This window comes from Pyrgilauda ruficollis, unplaced genomic scaffold (assembly GCF_017590135.1).
Source record: "Pyrgilauda ruficollis isolate IOZ18807 unplaced genomic scaffold, ASM1759013v1 scaffold2, whole genome shotgun sequence".
Lineage (NCBI taxonomy): Eukaryota > Metazoa > Chordata > Aves > Passeriformes > Passeridae > Pyrgilauda > Pyrgilauda ruficollis.
In genome coordinates, this window is record NW_024519206.1 from 19,486,825 (window position 1) to 19,499,702 (window position 12,878).

The following is a 12,878-nucleotide window of genomic DNA, read 5'->3' on the forward strand; positions in this document are numbered from 1 at the left end:
AGAGTTAAGATTAAATTCACAAGCCATCAAACACCTGAAAGTTTGAAAATTTATAGTTAGGCTCCACAAATTTATTTGGCTTGCTCCCAAGGATGATAGCTGTCTTGCCTTTTATCTGTCTTTTAGTAAATAGTATTTTTTTGATCACAGGTTTTTAAAATAGTTTAAAAAGTTGGAAAATTTGAAAACATTGTACTTTAGTTGCACAGAAAATTGGGGAAGGGATCAAAGTGTGTGTATGGTTTTTGTTTTGGCTGTCCCTCTCTGTCCCTGAGTTGCTGATGAGATAACATTGGAACATCAGGATGAATTTCTAGGAAATCACTAATCAGCTCTGGATGTGTGAGCTTAACTCTGTCTGATATATCCATTGAATCATGATGGATCTTGCTTTTTTATGTTTTTGCCATGAGAGGGCAAAAACTGAGGAAGTGTTGGGATTTTGTTTTGTCTCATAAATGATGAAAAATCTGCCAAAAAATCTAAATCTAAAAAACCTGTGAATTCCTGGAAGGTTAGGAACATTGTAATGATTACTACATTCTCCTTTCTACAAAACAAGAAGATGAGGGGAAATTATATCTTAGTCCTTGCTTTGAAACTTCACTTGTGGATGTGAGGGAATTGTGGGGACAAATTTTAGAATTAGGATAAAATTACCGATAACTATGAAATCTGCAGATGAGGCATCATTAATGTATGGTGTTGAGGAGTATATGGGAGCAAGGGATCCATCATGTGTGTTGAGAACACAACTGCTATTCATGCATAAATATTTCATGCAGTTTAGTGGTGAGCTTTTCAGCTCCAGTACCTGTGTGTTGTTTGAGAGTTACTAAGCCTGTGTCTTTTGTACAAATCCCAAAGTAACAGAGGCACTGCTGAGTTCAGAGCAGAGCTTCCAGAAGCTTAACCCATGTCAGACTTCACTGATGCCCTTTCCAGTCATGTGCATCCTGCTAACTTTGCTTCTGAATACAAGTCAAATATAGCAGTCCGTAAAAGTAATGAAGAAATACATTGCCAGTGTTTGTTTTTAATTCTCCTTGTGACCTGGACAGCTTATGAACAAATTTGGAAGCCTAATTAAAATAATGCTTTGAAAGCTGTCATTGCATTTGAGCAGAGTGAAGAAGTAGTTACACCTTTTTGATTTAAAAACAAAGCAAATTGAGAATCAGAGAGAAAAATAAAACCCTCTTTGTTTGATGGCTCTCAGGGATTAAAATGAATAAACAGTGGAGATGTTTGGAGAAGTTTCAGGTTTTCCATTCCTCCTCCTTGTGTATTGCAAATACTGTTACAAGGGAACCACAGGTAATTTTGTCTCTATGAAACAAATGGCTGGCAGTTCTTCAGGCTAGCAGTAGAGAATCCCCTGCACTGCTCTTGGCTGGTGAAGAAGACCAAAGTATTTTCAGTAGCTCACAGAGATAGCACTGTTTTGATTTAAAATCAGCCCAGAGTATACCATTCCCTGCTTATCTACAACCAGCATCTGTGTAAAGATTACAGTACTTTCTATAGAGCTGCAAAAATGTGTTGACACGTTGCAAGTTAAAGGGAGATGTAGCCCACAGTGTAATCCCACGGGGTGCTGCTCCCACTGGAGCCAAAAGCAAAGCTTGCTGTGACTTCATCCAGTTCAAGGAGTCGGTCCCAGCTTCTGAAACAAATGCAGTGGAAAGACAAGGCAGAGAATAAAAGGGCTGTGTAGTAGCTGAGTAGTGGTTCAAGTACTTAAGAGCAGGCTCTGACCCTGGCCAGCCAGCAGTTCTTAAGTTCATAAAGGCCAACAGGTTTCCACCACTTCTGAGGAAAAGGAAATATGGATGTCAGAGTTTGGCTCTGTAGTCTCCATAGTGATGTGAAAGCAGGTATGTTATGATGCAGTTTGTTTGGCTGTGGGAGGACCTCTACAAATTATGATGGCCCACTGCCACCAGCCTCTTGTCATTTTCTCACACACGTGTCTATGTATTCTTCATACTTCATTCTTTTCTGAAACAGGGATTTCTTATTTAACGTCATCAAAATAATGTGCAGAAACATGCATACATACAAATGCGCTGAGGAAGGAAATGCTCAGTGTGTGTTCTGTAAGAATCCAAGATTAACTATCGTCTTCTACTGGAGTTATAAACACCAATTAAGGTTTTCCATTGTCTGATATTAGGATCTCCCATGCTTATATTTCTACAGACATATTGCAATGCAATTTGTGTTTCTCTTGTGGTACTTTAACAGAATAAAGGTTTTGGATTGATTAAAAGTAATCTTGAGGAAAAATTTAATGGCCATTTTTTTTCTTAAAGCACCAGGTTAAATTTAATAGCAATTAAGAACTCAGTGTTTCATATGTTTTATTCCTTTAGAAATACCCATTGTCTTATATTTCCCTATTTCATCAGCTTTATATTTTACATTTCTTTTGTTTTTGTAACCTCACTTACCAAGAAGATAACTGGGAATGCAGTGAAAAATTCTCAGCAAAACAGCATTCACGTCTTTTGAAGGGTTGTAGGAATGTTGGACAGATTTAGTAGTGCATTTCAGTCAATGCAGACATAATCTTCTTAGTGTGATCCAATTTGACTATGTACATTTGTATTCTTGTGTGCTTTGAGAATGCCTGTAGAGGTGCTTCTGTAGGAGGTAAAGGTAAGCAGCAACGAGACCTTTGTGAAGAGCCCATGTAATTTACATGGATTAGTTTAAATAGGGAGCTCCTACCAGATACTACATGTCAGTTGTAGTTTGTTACATAAATATTCATAGGACAGAGATAATAGATAGGAAATCTCCCATATTTTTCTTTCTTTAGTCTTTATGCCTAAAGACATTGAAAGTAAAACCTATAAAAATTGCACTGTACCCTTTTTCCAATTCACAACTGAATAATTTGTTCTCCTTCCAGCCAGGCCTAGACAAGCTCCCTAGTCATTTGTTATCTCTTGAACTGAATTCCATGTGAATAGCAAGACTCTCTTGTCGTTTTCCTCGTGTGCCTGTGGGTCTGTGAAGGCTGATGCAACTTCAGGAGGAGAGCTGACTAAGGAGTACCTGCTGCTAGCCTTGTAGGGTGCTGCTGAGCACCTCCCTGCCTCGGACATCAGTGTCCCACCCAGGAATTCCCTTCTCTTGTGATTCCCCTCTTGCTGGGGGAATGTTGGAGGTAATGGCTGCTCCTAAGGGTTCAGTGCCTCCCGTGTGGCACATTTGGACTGCTGTTGTGCATGAGTGTGGGGAGGGCAAGCTATGGTTGATTTGATTCACAACTGAAGAGGTTTCACTGGTGATCATGATCCCAGTCATGGGTTCTGAAACACCTGACACAAATTAAGTATCCTTGTTATTTTCCTCTGCAGCAAACAAGACATTTCTCCTCCATGCTTGCTAGAGAGGAACATAACTGAGAGAGATTAGCATATTTATTGACTGAAGTAACAGAAATTTGGGCAGGGGGGGAAATGTTGTGAATAATAGTCCATTATTACTTTCTTGACCAAAAATCAACATGAGAATATACCTTGACTTTGTTAAGGCTTGTAAAATAGCAGATGCTCTTACTGAGGCTGCCACAAATGTTTTGTGAGACTTGCTTGTTCTGATCAAGGAATACAGGTGTGAGGAAAGCAGACCATGTCCATCAGAAAGACAAAAGAAAAAGAAAGGGGGGCTTCCCACTATTAAGTTCACTGTATTTGGTTCCTTGAGGCTTGTTTCAGATCAGTTTCGGGTTTCCACTCCTAATGTGTCTGTCATGACTAATCACATAATTTAAAGTTTTAAGCCACTTAGGATATGGAATGGCAAAGCTCTTACAAAAGGATGACCAGCAATATATTAAACCTATCTTAATTACATTGTTTGAATCAAAACCACTTGCATGTAAGCATTAGCTGGATAAGACAGCAAATTGCTGCTCTCTCCAAGTGTTAAACCAGCCCTAGGAAATCTTGCACTGTTATGAAATTTTGTGATTTATATCAGCTATTAAGAAATATTAAAAGTCTTGAACTATGCAGAAGTGCACTATAGCTTGAGGGGATCTGGAGATGCTTGTATTGTGAAGTGATCCCTTATGAGAAAAGCTCCTCTTTATTTGACAGCTGCATTGTTCACCCCATGATCTGCTTCCAAAATATTTCAAGTTGTGGATTAGCTGCACTGTTTTAGTTACTAAATACAGGCTTTTTTAATCAACCGTGCTTCTAATGCCTGAGGAATTTGCCCGATCCTCTGGTAAATGTTAAGTCTTTGTTAGCAAGAGGCATTTGAAGAATAGCTCAGTAGTCTGAAGGCTAAAGAAAATCCATAAAAAACAAAGATATATTTTCATTTTTCTAGTTCAATATATGAAAAAAAATGCTGATATGCTATAAACTATGTAGCCTTCTGCTATTTTTCTAACCCTTGGGGAATGCAGTGCAGAATGGACACTTGTTCGCTTACTAAAATTTCTTTTCAGCCTCACAAAGACTTGGCTTCCCAGCTTGATGAAAACATTCTTAGGAGTTTATATATAGCAGTGACTCTTTGAGCAGTATTGTTTAGTGACAATAATAACATTATTGTTTTAGTTTCTCAAAACCTCCCTTCACAGCAGTAGTTGAATAGTAGCAGACTAAATGCCACAGTATGCCCCTATGTGTTATACCATTTACTTCTGTACCCACAATCATAGAAGATTGCAGGTGTTTGCTTCTCTCACCAAATATTTTATATTGTTTCGTAGTGTCTATGACCATAGTTCATACCTGCATGAACCACACTTTCACAAAATGTGAATACAGCTTCATGATTTATAAAATAGAATGAAAACAGAGTTTTTTGGTTTTTTTTTTTTTGGAAGATGTCCCATCTGGTATTGATTAAATCAGCTTTGTTGAAGTAATCATTTTTTTTCAAATGCCCCTATATAGTTTAAGGGAAATATTTTGGCACAGTCATTTTATCCTGGCTCGGGATTTTTCTGCCAGAGAATTTGACAGCCCTTCCAGTGATATGAAGTCAATACAGAGGTTGAGCACTTTTTTGCCCACTCCATCAGGATGCTTTCATTTAGAAGTAGACCTTTTTTCACTGTAGTTTGCACAATAGAATATTTCAAGTGCTTTTAAGGATTTTTTTTTCAACTTCAAACATTAAGCCTAAGCTTCCAGAGCACCTCTAGACAGGTAAGAGAAAAGAGACCTTGACTTGCTCAAGCCGTTTAACTGCATATTTGTTTGGTATGTATTTGTGGTAACATAACTCATTCGTGTAATTTATAAATCAGGGGATCTCTAGGTTTCTAATTTACTGTTTAGCACCCATTCTTGTAAAACTGCCATTTTGCTTAGCCAGAGCTGTGAGAAAACACCCTTGTCCCAACCCCAGTTTTACATTATGCTCACAGATGTAGCATAACCTCATGTAATTGAGACAATCCCTTGTGACATGCTATAATATAATATAATAGGCCAGCTGGTAAAAGTGGAGTAATGAAGAAATGTAAGTAACTGTTGATGTCAAGACAGGGCTGATGTGAATGTTGTGCTCTGGCCAAATCCCAAATTAGAGCAGAAAACAGTCAGCTGAGATAGGTATGGTTTGAAGCAGCATTCAAAATGTTAGAACACTGTAGCAATGTGCAAAAAGCTCACTAACTCACTCACTTTCAGAGGAACTGAGGATTATCAGCACCTCTGAAAGAGGCCCCTTCCTAAAGAATATTTCAGGGTAAAGTCAGAATGCACGAGAAAAAGAACTTTGCAGAAATCCCGCAGCAAGAGCAGTGATGCAATTTGCATCAGTCATAGCCATACTTTTACTATATATTTGGTAAAACTCAGGCTGTTGAGGGTGCAGGAACATTCTTACAGCATTGCTCCAGAAACATTCAGGCAAATCATATCAATAAAATATGAATTGTACTTGTTTGATCGTGCTCAAAGATACAAGGTGTGCATTGGCTAAAAAATCACTGTGAGATCCTTATCACACTTGACTTCTTGGGAACAGAGATATACTTGTATGTACAGACAGTCAAAATTCCTTTTTTTATAAATGTTGACTTGAGCACAAAAATATTTGAGTTTCTTCTCCAGAATATTCCTGAAAGAAGAAAGGGAGAGTTCATTATCTAGAAAAGCAAATGTTTTAAGAAAGCTTTAAAAGAAAGAACCATGCTCCACAAAATGCAGGGGTTTTTTTCCCTTTCCTCCACTCCAGCCATTTTTTGCAAATATTTCTGATTAATTAGAAATTTACTTTCATTTTTTTGATGTTTGGGCTTGGAACACAGCAAGTCCTTTGCCTGTTGTACTGATAATGTTACCAATACTGGAAATTAGAGCAGCCCCTTGGGGACAGTAATTTCTGCTGCTTTTCACTCAGTGTTTAGAAACAACACTGACACCCAAAATGTTTGAAGTTTTGCAGCTTCTTTGGACTCACTCCTGTACTCGTCTTCTAAAGTACTAGTCTTCTAAGGGAGTGGCTTGAGGTTTCACATTTAAGTTTAGCATCGATCTTGCAATATGAAAAATTCTCTCAGAGGCTAGTAAGCTTCTCTCACATTGCTGAACAAGTTCAAAATCTGACCCATAATATTTGATGGTATTTCGAGTGTGAATGAGGTCAGGAATGTTATTCAGGGTTTAGAATTTTTTCACCTTGGGTTCAACAAATACAAGCTCTATCTCTTCAACACTCATTTTGTTCAAACTACTGAAGGTTAGATGGTTTCTAATTTGGTACCAAATTGATCTTGTCAGTGAAAATAACCAAGTGCTTAACATATTCAACTAGGCTCTAGCTGCAAGAGATAAGGCTTTATAAGCATTGAAAAACTGAAACTCTTATTCAGCTATAACATATCCAAAGCATAACTTAATGAGGTACATTTGCCACATCCCTCTGTTTCCAAGTGTAATGAGATGGTCAGCAAAGGACAGAAATATCTTTAAAAGGGGATGTTGGAACACATAAGTTTTTCAGATGGAAAAGACAAGTTAATGGTCAGGCACCCAAAGTTCTGTTTTTGTTTTAGGAAGGGAGAATACAAAGACACCTTAGAGGAAAGAGCAGTGTGCAATTATTATAAAGCTGAACATGAATTCAGCCTCTGTTCATGTCAGTCATAACCAAGCAAGTTGTTCTTGGTCAGTTCTGTGGAGTAGACAAGGAGAAATTGGGAGGAGATGTCAAAGTACAAAGGCATGGAGTGTGTTCTTTTCCCTACCTGTCACATAAAATCAAAAATTTCTAGAAGTCCAGGAACAGAGTGAGATGGGAAGGGGAAGAAAGAATGCAACGGCACACATATTTTAAAGAAAATTGAGACATTGAAGACAAGGTGATTTGAGGAAATGCAATTGCAATCGATGTCAAAGTCTTGATCTGCATTTTTTCATGGGCATCAAGCAATTGCTTGGTCTTCCTTATTTGAGAGCTATAAAAGCCACTCAAGTTTATGAGTTGAGACAGAAAATAATCAAGAAAGAAAATAAAAAACTTCTCCCTCAAATTTTCTTATTGTCCACGTATGACCTAGTGTAAATCCTCAATGAATGCTGGTTTGAAGTACAATGTGGTAGAGAAATGAACGAAACAAAATACGAGATTTCTCTAGTTCCAAATATATGCCTGTAAGGGAAAAATCACTTAACTTAAGCAACTCATTACTTTTTCTGTGTAATTGAAGAAATATTTACCTACCTCAAAGGAATTTATGGATTGGATCCCGACTCTAGTTTTATAGTCACATAAATGGAAATTTTAGCAATGAAAATTTTGTCTGGTAAAAAGACCGATTGAAAAAGAGTCTTTTTTCAAAAGAGCCTTTTGCAGGTGCAAAGCAGTAAGCATTAGTATTTCCTTAACAGAATTTGACACCACATAAAATTGTAAATAGTTGCCCATCTCTTTAGATTCTGAAGCCACTGTTAACAATGATGATACAAATAAAACCTGGTTTATTTTGTGTTATGTTTACACTGTTAGTTTCCATTTTTAAAAATGGAAATTTTTTAAAAAGCATAACCTTAGTGTAGCTGGAAAATAGTGTCTGGATTTGAAAAGAAATGCAATGAGAAGGAAGTTTGTATTCAAATCAGAATTAATGTGATGAGGTTCTGAGCTCCTTCTTTTCTGAAATTTGATGTCAGAAGTACTGCTGACTTGAAGGTGCTTCAAACATCTGTCCATACCTGGTAAATTATAGAAAAAAAAATCATAATTTGTCACAACCTCAAGCTTTAGGAGTCTAAACTATCACATCCTTGTCCATTTGTTGCTTTCTCTCTTTCCCGCAAACCTTTACCCTTCTGATTCTTTGTCACAGGCCATGCTTGCTTTGCTGTACTTTTAGACATTTAGGGCAGGATAAACAGGGACAGCTGCTCTGTGCTTGGGGTAGGTAGTTGTGTGGCTCGAAATTGTTGGCTTCAGATATATGGAATCATAGAATCCAAGAATGGTTTGGGTTGGAAAGGACTTTAAGGACCATCTAGCTCCAAGCTCCCTGCTATAGGCAGGAACACCTCCCGCTAGTTCGGGTTGCTCAAATCTCCATCCAGCCTGACCTTGAATACCTCCAGGAATGGAATCACAGTCACTGCTCTGCCTCAAAGATTACTTTTTTGCTGTTTTATGAATTGCTTTCTCCCTGATGTCTTGGTGTATTGCCTTTTCATGAAAACATTAAAAATTGAAATTTAAAATGCTTCCTTGCCCCAGACTTTATGCTACTGGCAAAGGAGTAAAACTGGAAAACTGTTTCAGTAACCTGAAAGATGTTTTCAGTCAGACTTTTGAGCAAATCCCAACAAAATCACATAGGTGTCAACATAAAAAGTTTTACAATGTTGCCAATTCCCTCACAGGCCCTGGTGCTAAAGTAAATTATTTGATTGCTTTGCACATTATAAATTATTGGGAAGGATATTTGCAAAAGTTCCTAACTTCTGATGTATTTAGTCATATCAATTATGACCATAGCTCCCTTCCCTACATTTATCCCCTAAAATATAATCTAGTGTTACCAGACTGTTCTGTGCCAGCAGTTGTGTTACCATAGTGGTACAAGCAGCTGTGCTGTATCTTTAAGGAGGCTGAAGAACTAACCAGAATCTGCTCTAAAAATTTTCTTCATTAAGAAGCCCAAAATGCAGATGAAAATAGCGGAATCCCTTGCTCATATAAGCGATGCGAATGCAGCTGATGGTTGCTTCACTTTTTGAGTTCTTAATCTTTTACACCGGTGCACTTAATTGGAGATGTGAAAGCTTCAGCACCTTTGAAACAGCTGCAGTTTGTCCTTACGTCAGAAGATAAAAATATTCCACTCTAAATGTCTAATTCTGTTCAGTTACAGTAACACTGCTGCCACATTTAAGGATTCTGGCTTTCAGGTTACTTAAAATAGAAATTTTAAAAAAATCTGATAAAGTTACATCAACTATGACTTTTCTAGAGTCAAAATAAACATACTTGAATGGCAGAAAGTGACGCATTTTCCTTTAAAAGGTATTCACCTTCTGTTCACACAGTCTGCCACACAGCATATACATCTCTTCCTGTTCCTGACTTCTGTGGTTTACACATGCATTGGTTAAAGGAGCATCTTAAATAGCTTTTTATTTGTGCACTGAACTCCATGTGGGACCATATGTAGCAAATCGTAAATGAAGTAATGGCAAAGTTTGTATACGCTTTCCTCCTGCCTTTCGGTCTCTGTTATAAAACAGCTCATTTTTGCTCAGGTTTACATGGCTACCATTAAAATCATAATGTAAAAATCAATTTTCTAAGAATTTACAAAATACTAACCATTTGTAAAAGCAGACACTAAGGATTTGCTAATGATACCTCTAATTAAAAAGAAATCTCTCTCATGGAGCTGTAAATAATTCATTTTAAGTAAAACACCTGGGAAGAGTAGACTCTCCTTTTTAGGGAAAAGGATTCGGAGTTTTCTCTAAGTGTTACCAAGTCAAGGATACAAAATACAATTAAAAATGACATTTTGATCATAATCCTCCTTTCTGATATGGTATATAAAAGAAAAGATATATTTAGTGATGGATCATTTCACAGAAAGGCTTAAAATGTCAATGCTGCTCATATTTTCTACCTTTGCTCTGTGTGTGTTGATAAGCACTTGTTCCATTTGCCACCTACACACTGATAAAGCTTTAAGCCCCCTTCTCCGGGTGAAAGGATAATCCAGTGGGAAGACTGAAATTTGAATTTGATGAGCAGCTTTGCCACGAACCTATATCTGGTCACCTGCCACAAATCCCTCATGGCTATATGCAAACAAAAGGCAGTAAATTTTGCAAGTTTAGCTATTTTCTGGTGCTGTCTGGCAGACTTGCCAAGCCTAGGTTTGTTGGTGAGACACCTTGCCTGGAGAGAGCCACCTTGAAAGGTGGGAACACTCAGTCTGGGGAACCAGTCTAACTCGAGTATGAACTAAAACACATAAAATGACTTGCACAGGATGCTTTGCATCACCAGATTGATCTTCTATCATTTCATTGTGCTCGTTAGTGGGACTGAATCCTGAATGTTTCGGCCTCTCACCTTCTTGACTGTATGGTACAGTCTGCTTGCTAGACCAATCCTGAGATTTTAGCTGGAATGGGATAACTAGGTCTCTGTCTGAATCAAATTAGCAGCTATGTAGAATTTGAACAAAGACCATTCCACTGGGCAGGAGGGTCTTTGGTACTGGTCCTCCAACCAGTCTGGTCAGTCACCCACTGCAATTCCAGAAAAATTCAGATGGGCACATGACCTCCTGCAACAACATGCAGAGACTCATGCTTAGAGAAGCTTTAAAATGTATTTAAAATGTCTCAGCCCAAAAGAGGGACCACAAGGGACCTGAAGGAAAGATGGGATATTTACACCAATATTCCTAAAGCTATATCCCACGAGTCAGGCGAGTTCATGACTATGATATTGGTCACTTACAGGGATGTGGAGTGGCTTCATCTGGAGGGGTTTAAAACTAGCATTGAAATTATCAGCTAACTGTATAGTGATCTACCCTAAGGTTCAAGGCAGGAAACTGACAGAGTGAGCACAGGACAGGCAGATACTTTGCACCCAATGAGCCATGGGCGAGAAATGCCTTTGACAGAGGAAAAATGGAGGTGTGTGGGACAGCTGTGGAGCCAGGATTTGCAGTAAGGGGTGTATATAGTGGAATTGACTGGGTGATGCTGGGTGTGGATAGGCAAAGAAGTGACAACATGGGCTACTCTGGACACCTTGGCTAATACAAAGCACCCACCCATGGGTAGAAACAGCAAAATGAGAAGTTTACACACTTCAGTTCCCCAGTGCCAGAATGAATATTTCACTGACGTGTGTTGTGAAATGAATATTTCAGAGACACTTGGACATTATTAATGAGATTTGTGTAAGCAACAGCTAGATATGCAGTGGATAAGTATTGGCCCTTGAGTTAGCAACATTTATACATTCTGCGAAACCAGGAAGGATTTAAACAGCACAAGGTCAGAGTCCCTGTTTTTTTTACTTTTTTTCTCTTGAATTTAGACTCAACAGCATCTGCTGCACTCCATCATCCTGCTAAACACATAAAATAGTCAAGAAATGCTTCTGAAAAGCCGGTTGTCATTTCATACTCATTTCCTGACAGGAATGAAGCTAAATTGGTTAGAGCAATTTTTTTAAGGAGCATCGGTGTTTGGCAAATAAGGATGCATAAAACTAATTGAATACACTATACATTTCAGTAGAACAGGCTTGAATAGTTCCTGCACTAAATTACATATGTGGATCCCACTGTTTCATCTGAGATCATCTCAGCAGGGATGACTATGGAAATGCAAATTTACATTGCTGCTGAGCCCTTGCAGATTTTACACTGTGTGTCAATGATTCACTTAAGGACCTTGGCATGGTTTGTGTTCTTTCTTAACATTCAGCAACTCAAACATTCTGCTCTCCAAATTAGATAAAACTATTTAAATAATAATAGTATTTTCAATACATGATCTGGGCCTCTTTTTGCTTGAAGCAAAAAGTTCCACATTTCCCTACCTCTCCTTTGTGCAAGGTATGAGTATGCCCATCATTTCATCTAAAAGATAGAGGGCACTTTATGACAATGATCTTTCATAAAATGAAAACCAATTAGTTTTCTTATAATTTTCTAATTTCCCAAACCCAGAGTCAACATGGTTGACTATTTTGCTGTTTGCACAAAATCCTACAGTTATTCTGCCATCTATTGTTTTTACAGTTTCCTTCAAATTCACTGGAAGCCATGCTGAGGTAATGACTGATGAAGCATTCCCTGTATGGAGGTGTTAGATATCTTGTTAGACTGGCTGATAGAATTGTTAAAAGATATCCAAGTTCTTGCCTGCTCAAGCTGTTTTCACATAGTCTCACACAGACTATCACAGCCAGTCTGATTCCAAGTCTGTAACTATCCAAAACAGGCAAACTCCTAATTGCATCCAGTCTTGTACTAACGAAGAAGCAGTAAATGATCAAGACTGGCTTGCTGAAGTTAAGAAAGAAACTACATCTCTAATAACATTATCTTGCTTTCCTCGAATTAGAAAAAAAAAAAAAATTGTCTGCACTGTAAACATCAAAAGGAAGAAAACTTACTTTACTATGAATTTATTTGGTTCTTGATTTCACAGCCTAAGTTGGGAGGTGTTGCTTAAGCCTTACCAACAGTGGAGTCATTAAGAGGGGTTTTTGATATTGCAGACTTCCTGGTATCCTATAAACACTGCACTTTTTTCCCTCGTGGGAGGCACTGATAGCCCGGCTCTGCTCAGCCTTCATGGGACTGGTAGGAGCTCCATGTCCTGAAACTGCCATCGCTCTGCCACGCTCGC